The 20111-nt window shown below is 25.4% G+C and overlaps 3 long non-coding RNA genes across 3 annotated transcripts; all 3 read right to left on the reverse strand.

The window, feature by feature from the left end:
- Positions 1 to 2143: 2143 nt before the first annotated feature.
- On the reverse strand, positions 2144 to 4233 carry LOC126896924 (uncharacterized). The gene is made up of 3 exons (XR_007701981.1): positions 3492 to 4233; positions 2516 to 2720; positions 2144 to 2426 (listed from the first exon to the last, which is right to left on the reverse strand). It is a non-coding gene; the product is annotated as an uncharacterized LOC126896924 (long non-coding RNA).
- A 3525-nt stretch (positions 4234 to 7758) lies between these two features.
- Positions 7759 to 12257, reverse strand: LOC126896944 (uncharacterized). Its single transcript, XR_007701990.1, has 4 exons — positions 12227 to 12257; positions 11785 to 11860; positions 11628 to 11719; positions 7759 to 8223 (listed from the first exon to the last, which is right to left on the reverse strand). It is a non-coding gene; the product is annotated as an uncharacterized LOC126896944 (long non-coding RNA).
- Positions 12258 to 17655: 5398 nt separating this feature from the next.
- On the reverse strand, positions 17656 to 19800 carry LOC126896949 (uncharacterized). Its single transcript, XR_007701992.1, has 3 exons — positions 19678 to 19800; positions 19560 to 19576; positions 17656 to 18011 (listed from the first exon to the last, which is right to left on the reverse strand). It is a non-coding gene; the product is annotated as an uncharacterized LOC126896949 (long non-coding RNA).
- Between the last annotated feature and the right edge of the window lie 311 nt (positions 19801 to 20111).

Consider the following 20111-nt stretch of genomic DNA (forward strand, 5'->3'; position numbering starts at 1 on the left):
TTATTAAATAAATAGTTTTAAAATCAGTGTGATCTATTAAAGAATAAAAATTTTTTAACAGTAAAAGTAACAGTTAAAGTATTATACATTTTATACATCAACATGTATACATGTTCTGTAAGTAAAGAAACAGGTATCTATAGTTCTTATGTTCATAACAATTGACCCCTTTCCTTACTTACTGAACACCAGTATGTGTGTATTATGCATTGTACAAATAAAACCAAATATAAATTGTATTACCCAACCCTCATTAAGGCTCAAAATTGCGTGAATTTGTATGTTATACAAATGCTGGTTGTTTTTGAAACCAGCTCTTTAATTAAATCAGTTATTTCAAAAACTACATTTGTCACTGATTTTTCAGTAATGACTTTGTCAAATTTGATAATTATACATTATTATGTATACTTATGTATTTTGTGTAAACATTTCATTTGTCAGACTCATGTTTACTACAAAAGTCATTGACTTCATTCAAAAATGTTTCTGTATTGTAACATTTTATCAAGTTAAGTTTTTGTTATTAAAGAGAAATATTTTATTTTTTTTTAAATGTTTTATTAAAAGTGCAATGGTTTATTAAGCAAAAACAACAAAATTTGTATTTTGAAAAAAGTTATTCTAAGTTTTGTTACCTATAGCCAAGTTAAGATAAGTTAAATTTTTAGGGAAAAAAATATTATTTTATTTTATTTATTGATTTAAATTTCATATTATAATTTCTATTCACTGCAAAAACAATGCAAATCAGAAATGTTTTATTTCAATTTAATGAATTTGGTCAAAGTTAGACTATTTAAAACTATAAATTATGAATACCAGAAACCTTAAAAATAAATTAGTAAATAGGTGTAAGTGCAAAACAAGTTGGATTTCTAGAGTAATTAAGTTTTTTTTGATACATGGAAATTAAAATTTTATTACTTATATCATTTTTGAAATGACCGTTTCAATTATGTTTTATCATTATTTTGTAGAAAACTTTTTTTCTTTTGCTCAACTTAGAATTTTTTTCACTTTGGAATTGTGAAACACCTGCATGAAAGTTAAACTTTATACTTTATTCATGACAGAATACGCGTAATACATGAATTCATGTAGAATATGCGTAATGCCATAGAAAATTAAGTATTAAGATAACCCTCCTACAGACATTTCAACAATTCCTAATGAAAAAAAACCATTTTCACAAAAAAAAACCTTGTTTCCTCATAAAATGCATTGCAATCATGCCTCCACTATTATAGGTCTTGGGGTTAGGTCTAGTATAAAGTTTTTGTTCTGAATAACTATTATTTCTCCCTTAATAAAAAAAAATAATATCTTCATCATGTAATAATTTTTATTGGAAGAAATTTATCCCACCTAAACCACTTTCAAGCACAAGAAAAACTGTAAAACCTAGCACTGACACATTGAAAAGAGAATAGGTAAAAATTTATTTATTTTCATTTATAAAAATTATATTTATAATTTTTTTTTAAATTATTTGTTAGCATCCTCTAATATTAAATAACTGCCAATTATAACAATTAAATATTGCAAAGTGTATGAACCTTATATCATCCTATGCCCTTTTATTGGCACGGCACCGATTCCAATTTTAAAATACAGTAGAACCAGGATAAGTTCAAGCGCAAGGGAAATTATTTTTTTTTAACTTAATAAGGTTTTTGAACTATTAAAAGAAAAAAATTGACTTAAAATTATTTAAGAATTTAAGTTTGTATTCAACACTAATTTATAAAAATATAACAGATTGATTCCAATTGGCAATACTAAAATTTATGAAGTTTTAATGAATTTATGTATTTATTTTAATAATTAACAGCTTTTAAAATTTAAACTAATTGCATTAACTAGTCTAACCTACCACAGTCAAATATTTTAGCTATAAAACTACAAATAATTTATTTGTATTATCTATAATATTTATTTCTTTTGAGTAAAATTTCCTTTTTCAACAAACGGAATATACTTAACCATATCAAAATTCTAGTGTAGTAAACATAATATCTATATTAATCTAATTAAATAATCATTTTACTATAGTTTTTTTTTTAAATACTTGAATGTAACATATAAAATAAGAATTACTTATATCTTAAATTTTAAGATATTTTCTTACTACTCCCTCTAATATTACATCACAAAAAGAGTACTATAATAACTACATGTATTACTTTATTACATTGCTCTATTTTAATTAAAAAAATTAACAATTACTATTAGATTTATTTATTTTTTGCAATCTAATATTGTTTAAAGAAAATTCAAATGAGAAATTTAGCTACAATACTGTCATTGTAGTATAACAATTCATTCTAATGTTGATCTGATATGAAATTAAAGCTTACTAATGTAGTATGCTAAGACAAGTGTATACAAAACCAATAGACATCAAAATTGTACAAAAACTATAACTGAAATCAAATTTATAACAAAATATATTAACTTACATGAAATAAAATTTGTAATACTAAAAAAGGAAAATTTGTTTCATTAAACTCACTTTAGTTTGTTTGAGAACTATTTGTTTATTCGATAGATGACTTTATTATGATAGACAATAATAAAAAATCATCATTACAATCTTTTTTGTTTCTTAATATGATTAGGATATTAATCTTATGACGTCCAAGTATCTTAGTTTACTTACAAGTGCATACTTAAAAATACAGATGATGACTTACAATAGCATGTATCAAAACTAAAAACTGAAATCAAATTAAGGAATAGATTATTAATTATGAAATAATAACTAAAAACTGAATTTATATTAATACAATTTTTTTAACAAATTTATTTACTGTTGGCAACTTTCTAAACAAAATTCAAAATAATTTTAATTTCTGTAAATTTTTATATATTTTCAGGACACTTGTTGCTACTTAGTGTTCTAATCCATGCACGCTTAATTAAATAATAATAGCTATGAGTACCATATCAAAATGGTTGCTTAATATTTATTTATTATCTACAGTGAAACATAACACAATCATAAGTTCTCCTTATTAAATTGTGTATTAATATTCAGTAGCTGATCCATACAATAATTCAATTTGAGAACTCTAATTTAACTACGATAAAAATAATTTTAATTAATCAATGAAAAGTTTAAAATCAGTTTTAAAATTACATTAATTTAAATTTAGCAATGTAAAAATAGTATTTTAACATACTTTCATAATAAAGGTTATTGAAGTTTATTACATCCAAAATCTTTTAAAATATCATATTATTAATATCATTTCATTTATAACATTCGCAATTATACAAAATTGTTTAATTTCAATATGGGTATAAAATTAAATATAGTATACCAATATTGTTCTGTATATTATACTCATTTTGAAATAGTTGGAAAATAAATTAAAAATCTATGGCCAAAATCAAAACATCAATACATGTTTTTGGAGCCTCGAGTTTTTCTAAATCTGGCCTTAATTATACTACACATCTAATATTACATCATTATATTTACTTACTTTTTAAATAAAATGTCACTACAGCAAAACTTATTTTTCTCAAAAGAGAAAAAAGTTAAGTTTTTCGGTATTTTTGTCTTTCAACAGCAGCAAATCCAAAACTGTTAATATCTTCAAAAATTAATCTCTTTAATTTTTCGGTAAATTTCATTTTTTATGCTGCTATTTCATAAAATAAAATTATTAAGACAAATCTATAAAGCTTACTTCATTGTCTTTTGTATTCTGCTATTATTCGATATTCTTTTAATTTAATTATTTCAATAAACTTTCAAATATAATTTATTAATTGTAACGACATACAAATAAAACAGTTTTTTATTAATATGCTACACTAAAACACTATATTTAGATGATAATTAAAAAATGTAACATTATTAATGTACAAAAATGTTTGACCACCCAAGCTTGTAGTATAACCGGCAAATTAGTACTGAACCAGTTTAGTTTTTTATGGTTATGTTTAAAATAATTAAATAACGAACAAAAATCTTTTAAAAGACTTGCGTTTATATGGTTATGTTAAATTCATATCAGTCAACAAAAATTAAAAAGATTATTTTGTGTAAAGAATGATTACGATAACATTATCGTAGTATTTGATTGTATTTAGTTACTATACTATGGCGAAGGGAGACTAAGAAATTTATGCTTTAGTCTTACATACCCATAGACTGCTATTAATAATACACCGAAAATCCGATTTGTATCTATTATTGTTATCACTCATTTAGTGCGTCGTAAATTTTTATGATTAATTTACATATCATAACTTGATCAATAAAATTTGGTTTATGCAAGAGCAAATAAAAATAATGACTTCTGTATTTAATACAGTAATATAACAATAGAAATTTGGCCTAAAATTACTCAACTTTAACAAACTAACGGACGAACGGTTATTTGGAAAAAAAAATTGTACGAACAAAGTTGCTTATAATTTTTTTTTCTATCATATAAAATTAAAAATTCTCATTTAAGAAAATTATAAATAAGGGTTTTTATCCCTGAAAGGATGAAAAAATAATGATTTGACTACATATTAATGTAGAGTTTTTTGAACTTGATATTTTTTCTCTTTAAAAAAAATTAAAATTCTTAATAGTTTCTGAGAAAATGAATGTCTTTCGATTACTCTGTATGTATATGAATTCTTCTAGCAGCATATTTAACTTAAATAAAGGCACATATTATAAATGTATGCAACGTTTTGGCTACATATATTAGGATAACTTATCTAATTTTAATTGTCAAACATTAAATATCATATTATTTCATTTAAAAAAATCTAATATTTTTTTAAGTGCATGTATTGCTAACGACTGTATTCGAACTCCTCTAAATCCTTTTATATGTATTATAATAAACATTAGCATTCTGAACAAACCTTGAAAACACAGAGGATGTTTATCTAGGGATATGAAACTATTCAAGAAGTCGACGATCAATGTCATGACCATTACCATGGTTTTGACAATTTATTTTGGGCCACAGTCCCTTTTTAATAGAATATCCAAACCACGGCCTTATCACCTTCGTGTAATTTCGTATGTACCGATTTGGTCACCGAGACATAAAATTACCAAGAATCGTGCGTACTTATGTTCAATCCGCAATGATTAAGTCCTTATTACTATTACTATACAGTTTATATATTATTAAATATACATATTAGGGTGTCCCTTATTTTGAAAATTTTTGAAATTCTTCGGGCTCACCCCCCAAATTTGTGTGTATACATATAAAAAGTGGCTACANAGATAAGGGGTGTCCCTTATTTTGAAAATTTTTGAAATTCTTCGGGCTCACCCCCCAAATTTGTGTGTATACATATAAAAAGTGGCTACAAAAAATTTCAGGCCGATCAGATAAGATTAACCCGTGCCGACTTGGGGTTGAAAATCGGCCAAAAGGGGTACTTTTTTAGTTTTTAGCAATTAACTCGTAAATTAGCGCTCTCACAAAAAAAAATATGAAAACTAAATTATAGATCTAATTGTTTTATATAAATTAAATTCTCACAGTTTTTCTTTTAAATCCATTAGTTTTCTAGAAAAATGTCAAAATACATAATATTTCGTAAAATTGCCGAAATTAGTATATTTACGAATATTTCATCATATATGACGAACCATATGTGATACGACCTAATGTTTCATACAAAAATTGTTTAAAATTAAATTTTACGAAATAAAAGTAATAAGTACAAATTCCATTGAATCGATCGTTTTATTGCTATAGCTGAAATAACTCGATCATATTACGATTTTTACTAAATATATGAATTTTAATGCTAGATTCTGTTAGTTATCATCTGGTTCATTACAAAACTTATCATACAAGTACGGCGATAATACTATGGTATGACTGGATTAATGTATTGTTATTATTTTTAAATTATAAATAACTCTGGAAATCATAAATTTATTATAAATCGCAGCAATAGATATAGTGAACTCATACTTATACCACTTTAGTCTCTCACATCGCGTATTAAGTTGAACTGCTTCCTATTGTGTTTTTCTTTTAGTGTACGTAAAAATGTCCGTAGTATTACGAAATGACAATAAAATATTTTTAATAGGGTCTTTGACTACTCAAATTTTAGGTTCAAAACTTCCATCCACTGGGCAAGTTCTAAAAGTTTTTTTTTATAACCTAAGGTTATAACCTAGGTTTATAACCTAGGTTTTGTATTTTATTGTAAAATACTTTATAAGGGGAGTACACTGATTTTCATAAGTATTGTAAAAATATGATTGACATAGAGTATAAAGTTAAACTTATTTTATTTTTATTGTTTTTTTTAAATCAAGAAAAATAACTTAAAAATTTTAAACTAGCTTAAATGGCTATTTTTATTTTCCGACCAATGCAATCTGCAATTGCCATAATCGGTAACATTTATGTTTTACAACAAATTTTTTTTTGTTTTTAATTATTTTAGCTGATGCTTAGCAAAGAAGGTTACTTATATGTTGTTACTTTTATTTTTTGTGTCTGTTACCACTTTTTCTTAGCTCTCACCGAACCGATTTCTTTTAACGATACGTCAAAAGATCACAAATCGTATCTAATTGAAGATAATACTCTCAAAATTTCCCTCGTTCCTCGTATGTGGAAGAAATCACCACAAATTTACAAATTTTAGAAATTTGTTTTCTTTAAAACTGCTATAACTTTTTAAATTAAACAAATCAACATAATTTATTTTATAGATACCTTAGGTATTTACCTATCATTTGATATATTTTTGTGAACATTTGACCCTTTTCCTAGGCACAAGGAGGGTTTAAAAATGGAAACTTTTCCACAAAAAATTAACTCTTTAACTTAACTTTTGAAAATGTTCTGGAAATACTGACACATTTATATATACCTTAAATTAATGCTTATGTAATAAACTATTATAGTTTAAGAAAAAAAATTTGTCCACTGGACTTGTCTTCATTGTTTATAGACAAGAAGAATAATTGAAAATTAATAGTTATAACTAATAATTATTTGAACGAAAATTAATTTTTGAATTTTAAGAACGAATAACACTGATAGTAATCTTTGAATTATTTCAAATATAATTAAACGTAATAATTAGAACTTGAAATAATAATAACTACATCAATATATTATAATATCTAAAATGAACAAACAAATTTGAAATTATTATTTTTTTTATTTTACCAATGGAATTCTTAAATACTTTCTTTTGAGAGGAATTAGTAGTTTTATGGCGAAAACAGATAAAAATTACACCACTTCATTGCGTTATGGATGGCGGAACAATTTAAAATGACTAGGAAAAAATATGTCAATATGCCCCTGAGTGGCGGAGAGTATAAGCACACACGTAAGACGTCTGAAATATGAGAGAGCGTTCATCGACGGCACTCTGTAGTCGACCACGTTCCAGTAAATAGACTTTGTACTCTAATTAGAGGGGGGGGGTACTCTAATCAGGCTAGATTCCGATGTACAAAGACGGCTGACGAAAGAGGCGAGATGACCGTGTATTAAACGTATCGCAAAATATTCGGTGTCAAATTTATATTTTTTAAAATGGTAATTAATTCCAAAATAATAGACCATAAGTAACCAGTAATTTTCTAAATTAAATCATTATTTTTATTACCTAATTAAATATATAGAGTGTGCAACAAGTAAGGAAACGGTTTTCTATTGTTTTCATGGTTTGTAACAATTGACCTATTACATACCTTACATACTAATCACTCAGTATATTTTGTCTATAAATAGATGACGCCCCGATTAGATACAAAGGGTGAATTAAAATATTAGTTGATAACTGATAAATCAGGAAATACATAAAACTAAAATCTATCAAAAAAAAATCCTAAACAACAACATATTTTAATGAGGGAAAATATACATTAATTATTTAATTATAAATAAATGCATTTTTAGGCTCAATTATTATTTTCCTATAATGGTACTATAATAATGCTAAAAATAACAACCGAAATAAAATCATGACTCTAACAATCTCTTTTTTAAAACTCTAATGATCAACTTTATTTATTTTTGTACCCACAACAATAATTTATCATGCCTAAAATCATGTGCCGTGTTGGATACACATCAATATGCTGTCAAAAACTTGTGTTGTGATTATTTACACTATTATTGTGCTACATGGAGTTGTTGACGGTCTTCTCTGTATGTCTGAATTGTCGCCGCCATCAGTGGCGCAACTAGAGTTCAAATCTTGGGGGTGCTACAATTACAAATCACATACACATTACATATTTACTAATTATATACAGTAATTACTAATTAATATTAGTTATGTAATATATAATTATAAAATATAATATAAATTTTTTTACTTACAGTCTTTATAACAATTTCAATTGGTATATACAAATAATTTATTTACAATTGTTGTTTAAAGTATTAAGTATATTTTTGTGTTCAATTGTGCGTCGTGGTAATCTTCGTTGATTTGTTATATGCAAGTATAAGTAGTTTAATAATTACGTCTTTTCGTATATTAAGTCGTACTATCTTTTTTATAATTTGTTTTTTGATAATATTGCTACTATCAACATACGCTTTAAAACATTAGCTAGTTTCTTGTTCCACTTGTTAGAGACTAACCTGTAGTGGCTTACTTTGAAGAATTTAACCCCGAGTACTTTTTCTAATATGTCTTCTCCTGGTGCAACCAATGCAACTTTAAAAAAAGTTTCTGTCCGTTCTGGTGTTAGTACGAAATCTTCAAGTACTATTTCTAATGAAGATTAAATGCAAATTTTGTTCTTCAAAGTCCTCGCCTCCAATAAAGCACTTTCTGACTCGCAATCTTTGCAGTTCAATACACTTAAAGCAGAAATATTAAAAGTTTCTGAGCAAGTGAGTGAACTCAAAGCAGAAAATATAATACTCAAAAGAGATATTGGTTCACTTAAGGCAAAAATTAGTAGTCTTGAAGAGAACAATTCGTCTGCTAACCCATCCACAATCACTAGCCAGGTTTTGCAAGAACTATTTGAATGAGATCGTTGTTCTTACAATGTGATTGCTTATGGTGTATTAGAGTCTACCTATTTAACTGATTCTGAGAGAGTTCTACATGATGAATTCATGATTAAAAATATTTTGTTGCCGGTTAGAAATTACCTTCCAACGAATCTTAATTTGAACCGGATTGGGAAACCACGTCCAGATATTACCCGCTCACTTAAGCTAATATATACTAACAAAGAGGAAACACAATTTTTGCTGTACCATACAACCAGGTTAAGCGGTCAGGTACTTAATTCCAAAATGGTTTTAATATTGTCAAGGATAAAACCAAATTTGAACGACAACTATTACGTGCTTGTCACAATGATCTGTTGTCTCGTACAGCTCAAGGTGAAATAAATCTACGTATATATTATAAAAATGGTGTTCTATCTGTGGTCAAATTAATTCCAAAATACCGGGTCCGTGAAAACATATCAATCGACAACAAGAGATTCACCAAATTTCTCAACTTTCATAGTTCAGCCATGTACACTAGGTTTGCATGAGCATGTATATTTGTATAATAAATGCCAAGTCCACTCTTAGTACTTTTATATTAGATTTCTACAATTTAAAAATTAATAAGTCTTGTCCTCGTGATTTACCTACAATTAGCTATACTACGTCGAATGATAATGTTCCGTTTGGTTTTTACCAAAACTGTCGTGATCTTAGGACTAAATTTTTTACTCTTAAGTGTAATCTTGCCAGCTTTAATTATGTATTTCTTGTTTTAACAGAAACTTGGCTTAATTCTGATTTATTTGATTCTGAATTATGTTTGGATAATTATAATGTTTACCGATGTGATAGAAGTATTTTAATGAGTAATTGTACTCGAGGTGGTGGTGTCCTTATTGCTGTGCATAAAGATTTTCATTCACAAATTGTTTCTATCTCTAATTTAAGTATTGAACAAATTTATGTTAGTTTTAATTATAATAATGACAATTTTATAGTTGGTGGTGTATATTTTCCTCTTAACTCTCCTATTCAATCCTATGATACTTATTCTAGCACAATTAAAAATCTAATTTGTTGTTATAGCACCCATAGTTTGATTCTATATGGTGACTTTAACTTACCTAATATTAATTGGTCTAACGATAATTTAGGTATTTTCTATTCAATAGCTACCGAAAATAGCCTATTCCTGAGACTTTTGTTTTCTTAAAGCTTTAATCAAGTTAATAATGTTTTTAACGTTTACAATTCAATGTTAGATCTTATTTTTACAAATAAGAATCTTTTTAAAGTTAATATGGTGTACAATCCAATTGTTCCTGAAGATCGATATTATCCTGCATTAGCTATTGATTACCCAACAAATAAAAAAATCCGTTCTTTCATGCCGTTGAATCATATTTTTATATTACGAAAGCAGATTATACACGTATTTCAGATTTTTCCTATCTTATAATTGGTTGAATACTTTTACTCAACTAGACGTTAATTACGCAACATCAACTTTGTATGATGCATTACACTTCTCTATTCTTTACTGGGTTCCACGTGTTAACTATAATAAATCTAATTTTCCTTGATGATTTTCTAAGGATTTGATTGATACAGTGTTCCAAAAAAGAAAAGCCCACGCCATTTTTAAGGCAACACGTAATCCACTCGATTACAGAAAATTTTCTCTTCTACGTGCAAAATACAAATTTTTATCGAAAAATTGTTACAGAAAATTTTTCTGTGAGTGAATCTGACTTTTGTATTAATCCAAAAAATTTTTGGAACTTTGTTAGAAAGAGTAAATTTCAACAGTCAATTCCTAAAACAATTAATTTGAATGGGTTTACTAGTACTAATAGTATAGAAGTTGCTAATCTAATTCTTTTTTCTGTACCTAAATGTAATACCAACTACCTAAAAAACAAGCCATTTTATAGAATGATGAGTATTGCTAATAAGGACCCATCAGATTTATTATATTATTAATTGTTGTATTTTTGTATTTTATATAATTATTGTACATGTAAGTTAAGTTTATTATACTGAAATTTGGTCATGTGCCGTATTGAGAATATAAATAAATATTTGAAATTACAAAGACGTGTAACTTGGGGGTGCTTAAAGTAAAGTTGGAGGTGCTTCAGCACCTCCTAGAACCCCCGTAGTTGCGCCACTGGCCGCCATCTTAGCGCTTTTCAGCTATTAGCTCTATGGCGCTTGCGAGCCAGAAGTTTTGTATTCGTTTTTGCTGTAAAAGTAATATATCACCTTTGTGATTGTCGCACTCTGTGCGTTCAGTATATCGCCGTTGGGTCTATATATTTTCTAAGATACATCACAGTACTATTCACAGCATATTGTACACGTTGGTCAGCTACTTGCATTCGACTACAATTGATCCTTTCAATCTTCAACATTGTCATTAGTTGATTCAATTTGCCGATAAATATAATGCTTGTTCATCTTAGTAAGACTTACACACATTTATAATTTATTATTTGTTTATATCAGCGCTATTGTGGAATTAGTATTATATATCCCCCTTATCCACATTGGTGTATATAAAATTTTATGATTCTTGTATAATACATTTAATTGTTATAATTATGTATCGTAAAATTCATTCTAAATTCATTCATACAGTCCACTCACCTTATTCCTTATTCTCGACATAGCCAAAGACTCAAGACAAAAGAAAACCACGAACGTTAACGAACCCGCGTGAATACCACCGGACATACATGCTGTATAAAACATTATCATAGATATAATTAGAAAAGAATTTACTAAGATAATGAAGTACATTTACTTGTTAGAGAATTAGCAAGAACTACCAATGCACTCAGACTTGTAGGTACGTTGTTGTGTAATCACATAACATATAACTGTCATAAAACAGATATTGAGTTTACAAACTATATATGAGGGGTTTTCAATAAAATACCAGGAAATCTATACATATTGAAATAGAAAATTTTCGAAGAAGTAATTGTTTTGTGCGCCTGACTTAAAAGATCTATTTAATACTATTATTCAAGATGGGTAATTTTTAAATAAAATTTTATCCATTTAAATATCGACTTTAGACATTATTTACAATATTTATATATCTAGCTCAAAATTAATGAATTTTAGAATTTTTAGAAATTTAGTTAGAATGCCTTAATTAATACCAGACTATAACAAACTTTTTTAAAATTCTATTGATCAACTTTATTTATTTTTGTATCAATAAAAATAATTTATCATACCTAAAATTATGTGCTTTATAAAACATTACCATACTTGTAGTTAGAAAAAATATTATACTATTAAAGTTAAAAGTTACATTTGTTTTATAAGTATTTTTATTTCATTTTAGACAAAACCGTGAGATCATTCCTAGATATGAATCGTAAGTTATTTTAAATATAAAGAACAGAACAATATTTAAGTTAGCTAAATATAATTTAAGAGCTCACCTTACTTATTTTAAAAGTAAAACTTAAAATAAAGTAGTTAAGTCTACCATTCTTTACTAAATAATTTGTAAAGCATAATAATAAGCATACCTCTTGGTGCAATTTTTTATAGTATTATAATGTTCTCGTTGCTTTTAATAATCTACCTGTTTCATTACATTCTGAATACTCTGTATAAGAATTATAACAATAACCATTTAAATAGATATTAAATTGTAACAGGATAATATTTTATTTTTTTATATAAACACTAAAACAAATGAAAGCAGATATGATAGATATTTGTTATAATTTACTGGAAACAAATTATGAAGTCATGGATAATATTGAAAAAGTAGTTCAATTTTTCTGTTGTAATGATAATATAACATTCTACCTTAATAATCAAAATAATAATGATAACAATCATAACAACGAAAATAATAAATTATATAAAATACTGTATAAAAATCTCCAAATTATGTTTTAAACATTTTGCTAAAGACATACTTAATCATCAAAGTAACAATAATCCAAGTGAAACTCCAAGTTCAAATTTTTTGTAATAAATTTTGTACGGCATAATTAAGGGTGTTTTACATGGAATAAAACATGGATAATTGATTTCTTGCACATCGAAAATAATTACACAGCTAAAGTAATATTTGATGAAAGTAGTAAAAAAATATCTGATATATACGACCTCGTGAAAAATTCCAGGATACACTTACTCAAAATACGATAAAAATTCGCGTATGTTAAACGTTTAAAGGTCGGACAGTCTTTTTCTAACTATTTATTATGAATCGAAACTATTTTATGAAATAAAAATTAGAGGGTCCAAAAACTTCAATGTTAATATGTAATTTTATAAATTTAGTTATATTTGAATACAATTTGATATTGTCTAAATTAATTTTTTTTTTCTAGAAATCATTGAATGATTAATCAGAAATTATCGCTAAGTATAATGATGTATATTATAAATCATTTTAAGAAAACAAAGAGAAATTGGAACAAGTTTTTAGAGTTTATGAGAATCGATCCCAAAACAGTGGAGTACACTAACTTACGCTATCATAATGCCAACTTGCCTCCTATTTAATAATTTAATATGAAAAAAATTTAAATACATATATTGCACTATGAATGCAAAAAAAACACATTACGAAATTTAATTTTTTTAAATTTTGGAATAATTCATTATAGTTTATTACCTTGTATCTATATACGCAGGCCACTTGTATAAAATTTTGCTTATTATAAATGTTAAAAACAAAGTAATACACAATGTAACTTATATGAAAATTCAGAACTTTGAAAACATTCATTAAGAAACGCCTATATAAAAAAAAGTGCCTCTTGCACACATAGTGTAATATATTTGATATATACGATTTTTTTGTCAATAACAACACACAATTAAAAAAAAATAAACGATAGCACAGTGGGGTGGCGGTACAGTGGGGTCGTTGCATAGTTGGGTCCAGCATAGATGATATCTGACAGTGATTAAAATCACTATCATAAAAAACGCTTCGATGCAAATCTGTAGATAGTGTTTAATTAAAAAAAAAAAATTTGTTAAAATAGCATATTTTTGAATATGGTAGCCATTTGCGCATAGAAGATAGGTCGTCGGGACAAATTTTTTTTTTCATTTTATAGTACATAAAATACGCTTTAATTTGATATATGTTTGAAGGACGCAGTATTTCCGGAACATTTTCAAAAATTAAGTTGAAAAAGTTATTTTTTGTAAAAAAGTTACTATTTTAAATCCTCTCAGTGAGCAGAATAAGTGTTAGATTTTCAAAAAAAATTATAACAAATGAAAGGAAAATATCTAAGGTTTCAATACAAAAAAATATTATTTTTATTTGTTCATTTTTGAAAAAGTTATGGAAGTTTTAAGTACAAAAAACATCCCGATAAAAGGTAATTTTTATCGCAAACATTACATTTTTTTTTAATTTTCGACAGCCATTTGCACATAGAAGATAAGATGTCGGGACAAATTTTTTTTTTCATTTGATAGTATATAACATAACTTTTGATTTGATATATGTTTAAAGGATGCAATATTTCTGGAACATTTTCAAAAGTTAAGTTGAAAGAATTCTACTTTCTATATGCATTTTTCAGATTTGAAAACCCCCCGTATATAAGGAAATAGTCTGATTAAAAAAAAAAGTATGTCGAATGAAAGATGTACTTATAATGTATTTAGAAAAAAAATAATTGTCCTGATATATACATTTTTCAAAAAGTTATAGCATTTTTAAGTTGAAAATTTAAAATCGAAAATCGAAAATTTTAACACAAAAATAGTGTTTTTTTAACTACGGCAGCCGTTTAAATGTAGAAGAAAAAGTGTCGGGACAAATTTTTTTTTTTCATTTTATAGTACATAAAATAAGCTTTAATTTGATATATGTTTAAAGGACGCAGTATTTCCGGAACATTTTCAAAAGTTCAGTTGAAAAAGATTTATGTTTTTTACAATATTTTAAGTTTTGAACGCCCCCTATATAAGGGGAAATTGTCCAATTTTAATAAAAAGTATGTCAAATGAAAGATGTACTTATAATGTATTTAGAAAAAAAAAATTTGTGCTGATATATACATTTTTCAAAAAGTTATAGCATTTTTAAGTTGAAAATTTAAAATCGAAAATCGAAAATTTTAACACAAAAATAGTGTTTTTTTAACTACGGCAACCGTTTAAATGTAGAAGAAAAAGTGTTGGGACAAATTTTTTTTTTTATTTTATAGTACATAAAATAAGCTTTAATTTGATATATGTTTGAAGGACGCAGTATTTCCGAAACATTTTCAAAAATTAAGTTGAAAAAATTAATTTTTGTAAAAAAGTTGCCATTTTAAATCCCCCCCAATGAGAAGGTTAAGTGATAGATTTTCAAAAAAATGATATCAAATGAAAGATAAATATCTAAGGTTTTAGTATAAAAAAAATTATATTGATTTGTTGATTTTTCAAAAAGTTATAGAAGTTTTAGGTAAAAAAAATTTCAAAAATTTCAAAAATTAGCGATTTTTAAATTTATAATTTTTTTGGATATTTCCTCCATTTACGGGAAATAAGGGAAATATTATCAATTTTTAAAGGTAATGTCTTCAACTAGATACGATTTGTGATCTTTTGACGTACTTTTGAAAGAAATCGGTCCGGTGAGAGCTGAGAAAAAGTGGCAACAATAATAAAAACCATCTTTATTTTCGAAATAAAATTCAAATATCTATGAAATTAACAATAAATATGAAAATTATAATATTAATAATTATATACATTATGACAATAATATGAACAATACACAAATATTTCAACAATTAAACAAAAATCATATATTTTAGATTCGATACGAAGCTGAGAAGGTATTAATTTTACCATGATGTGTTTTTTTTTTTTTTTATGTTTGTTGACACTTTTTCTCAGCTCTCACCTGACCGATTTCTTTCAACCATAAGTCAAAAGATCACAAATCGTATCTAGTTGAAGACATTACCCTTAAAAATTGAAAAAAATTCCCTCGTTCCCCGCAAATGGGGGAAATNTCGTATCTAGATGAAGACATTATCCTTAAAAATTTCCCCTCGTTCCCCGCCAATGAGGGAAATATCCAAAAAAATTACAAATTTAAAAATCGGTAAATTTTGTCATTTTTTTCACTTTTTTTTCTTAAAACTTCCATAACTTTTTCAAAAATAAACAAATCAACATAATTTTTTTTTATACTAAAACCTTAGATATTTCCCTTTTATATGATATCATTTTTTTGAAAATCTAATACTTATTCTGCTCACTAGGGGTATTTAAAATAGTAACTTTTTTACAAAAACTAACTTTTTCAACTTAATTTTTGAAAATGTTCCGGAAATACTGCATATATTAAATTTATTTTTTTTAAATTTAATAAATTTTTCAAATGTATTTAAACATATATCAAATTAAAGCTTATTTTATGTACTATAAAATGAAAAATAAATTTGTCCCGACAATCTATCTTCTATATTTTATCTTTTATCTATTTGCACAATGGCTACCGTATTCAAAAATATGCTATTTTTCTATTAAAATTCTAGGTTTTGTATTTTATTTTATTTTAAAATATCTTATTAGGAGAATATATTGACTTTCATGAATATTATATAATTTAATTGACATAGAATAAAGTTCATAAGACATAAGAAATTAAACTTATTAAAATTTTTTTACTTTTTTAAAGTCGAAAAAGTAATTTTTAAATTTGAGTTAGCTTAAATAGNCATAAGACATAAGAAATTAAACTTATTAAAATTTTTTTACTTTTTTAAAGTCAAAAAAGTAATTTTTAAATTTAAGTTAGCTTAAATGGCCAATTTTTTAGCTTCTATGCGAATTTTTTATATGTAAATACTAATGTTTAATAATATTAAAACTTAGAAGTGATAGAAAAAGTCTAATTGCAGATTTGAAAACATCGCGAAAAGTTGATTTAGAATGGTATATTTTTGTTACTGATGAAAGTTCCTTGTAGTTCAGTGCATTTATTTATAGTAACAAACAGTTTTTATTGAAATTTATTGTATCAAGCCCTTTAAATTTTTATACACATAAAAATAAAGCAAAATATAACTTCTTTATTATTTTTATAATTTCTCCGTATAAATTACATTATTAAATTATTGAATATCAATTTATTAAATTTAATAATTATAATTAGTATTTATTCATATATTATATTTTAAAATTAAAGAACTACTAATTAGGATATAATCAAAGAAATAAGAGTTGATGTTGCTTTTGGAATAATCCACCAATTTCTCTAAATGAAACACTATCTACAGATTTGCATCGAAGCGTTTCTTATGATAGTGATTTTAATCACTGTCAGATATCATCTATACTTGTCCCATCTATGCCTTGTCTACACTATGCCTCGACCCCACTGTGCTACCGTTTTTTTAATTTTATATCAATATAATTGAAAAGGAAGCAGAAAATAAACTTAATATATGTTTTTTTTTATCCATACATGAATACAATTAAACAAATAACAGTAGCACAGTGGGGTCACAGCATAGTGTAAACGTACCATAGTTTTGACAAGTACAGAGGATATTTAACAGTGATTAAAATCGATGCAAATCTAAAGACAGTGTTTAATTTAAAGAAATTAGTCGATTATTCCAAAAGCAAAATTAACTTCTCTTTAATAGTATTAAGAATAAAAGTCTATTCGATGGGTAGGGTTAGAACCTCGTACCCCTGACATACAGTGTGGGCAGGTAAAGAGTCAGATTTATAAAAATGTACCAATAGGTTAATACCTTAAGGCATTACATGAGCATGTATCTATAAAAAAAAATTGTGTTGATTTAGTCATTTTTAAAAAAGTTATGTAAAGTTTATACAAAAGAAAATGTCAAAAATTGCCGATTTATACATTGATAATTTTTTTTGAAGATTTCCCCCATTTACGGGGAATGAGGAAAAATATTTTAATTTTTGAAGGTGTCTTCGACTAGATAAAGTTTTTGATCTTTTTTGTATCGTTGAGAAAAATCGGTTCAGTGATTTAGCTTCGCATCGAATCTAATAATGATATATAAAGGAACCATAAAGGTTTTTCAGTATTAACTTATATAAGATATATAAGAATGAAAAAATAATGAGTTTATTAAAAAATTTCTAGGTAATAAAAGTTCAACAACGACAGGATTATCACCCAATTTAATTAATTTTTAAATATATTTGTCGCATTCAAAACATAGATTGGTACAATAAGTGTTCTAAAAAAACAACGGCTCTAATAAAATTGGCCAAATGCCAAAGAAAATATACATCTTCATAATATTTACTACAAATTATAAAGAAAAATAAGTGTATTTTTAATGTTTATTTCCTTCTTATGTAGAAGAAAAAAGATAGGTTAAATGAGTCTAATAAAACTCATCACAGCTGGCACTTTTATATTTTATTAATTGCCTGAAAAAGACCCGTTCTCCACTTTTATTTGCGTCCTAAGTCACATTTTTTCCATGCCCTAATCTAATAACTGATATCAAACTACAAAATGATAACATAAAAGAAAATAAGCTAAGTGTTATTAAACCAACATGATTTATTTGTGAAAACATAATTTAAAAATCCCAGAAAATTGTCAGTGAATTGACACGAGCCTATAACACTGTTTATAGATTCGAAAGTTAGATTTATTAAAAATTTAGAAAGTAAAAGTCGCCAAATATATTTGTAAATTATGAACAAATGTCTAAACTCCCAGATACGTATTGTTGTATTTCGAGCAAATTTAAATAACATCGTAATAAATCATTGAAAACTTTATGTGAATACATTATATTAATATTATAATATTTTATTTTACTAAACTGATTTTATTTTATTTTTAGAAGTTTGTATGAATTATATCTGCAAATAATCACGATATAAAAAAATATTGCATCAGTGCAATTATTAATTTTGCCACTTGTATAAACATTAAGGATTGAAAAAAATTTTAATTTAAGATATTGTAGCTCTTGTTTATTAAAAAATATATAAGTACATTTCTGAAATTATACGTTGGTTTATGTCTAGGAGTGTTAGTTTGACTATTTGTGTATGTTACACGGTCTATTTCAAAAAATCATTTTACTGTAGGTAATGAACATACATCCCATTAAAAATTTTTGAGTAAATTTAATAATGTATACATATTAAAATTGTCTGTTACACTTGAAATTGAATTATAAAATAGGAAAAAAATGATGGGTAAACAAAATTCAAATAGTCACAGCTGTATAAAAATTTATGTTAAGAAAATACGACACCACGGAAAACTGAAATAAATATTACATGTTAAATAAACGTGTAATATTATTTTTCAGACCCGACTTTTCATTTTTAGTTAAAATGATTTATTATCAATATTTTTTTAATTGGTTCTGTTGGTGGCATTAGGTCATCAGTTATAGACTAAAATTATTTTCTGAAGAAACTATTTTTCAATTTAAATTTTTTTAAAAACTTTAAAAAAAAATTTTACTGTTCGTTGCTTACATTATTTATTAAATTTTGGTGTTGGAAACACTGTTTTACTATAAATTTACAATTTTAAATTTAAAAAAAAATATAACTCACAATAGTGTACTAAAGATCTGAAAGGATTAATGAATTTTTTAGTGAAATTATAAAACTTAACATATGAAAGCAAAAATAATTTTTTTATATAAAATAGAACAAAATTATTCAAACTCACAGAGTATTTCAAATTTGAGTTCATAAAACCTCTATAAAAGCTCATTAAAGAAAACCAATTAAAATCAACTATTTTTAAAAGTTGATAAATTAATTGAATTAAGTTAAATTTAATACCATTGTAATTATTCGCTCTAAAAGTTAAGAATTATTATAAATAGAATCGTTCACATAAAAATAAAATTCCATACATGCATTAAACATTCTATAAAATTGTATGGAATTTTAAAATTAATTATAAAAATTATAAAACCAATAACAATATATAAAATAATATTTTTGGGTGTAGCAAATGTTTTATACATTGAATTTCTATTAATAATAAAATGGATATGAAGTTTAAAATATGTTTTAGAAAAAATTAATTTGAACAATATAAGTAAAGTAACACATTGCAATTGGTACTTAAATTTAATTAAAAAAAGTTATAAATTT

Source organism: Daktulosphaira vitifoliae, unplaced genomic scaffold (assembly GCF_025091365.1).
Source record: "Daktulosphaira vitifoliae isolate Bord-2020 unplaced genomic scaffold, ASM2509136v1 Scaffold_1, whole genome shotgun sequence".
NCBI classification, from domain to species: Eukaryota; Metazoa; Arthropoda; class Insecta; order Hemiptera; family Phylloxeridae; genus Daktulosphaira; species Daktulosphaira vitifoliae.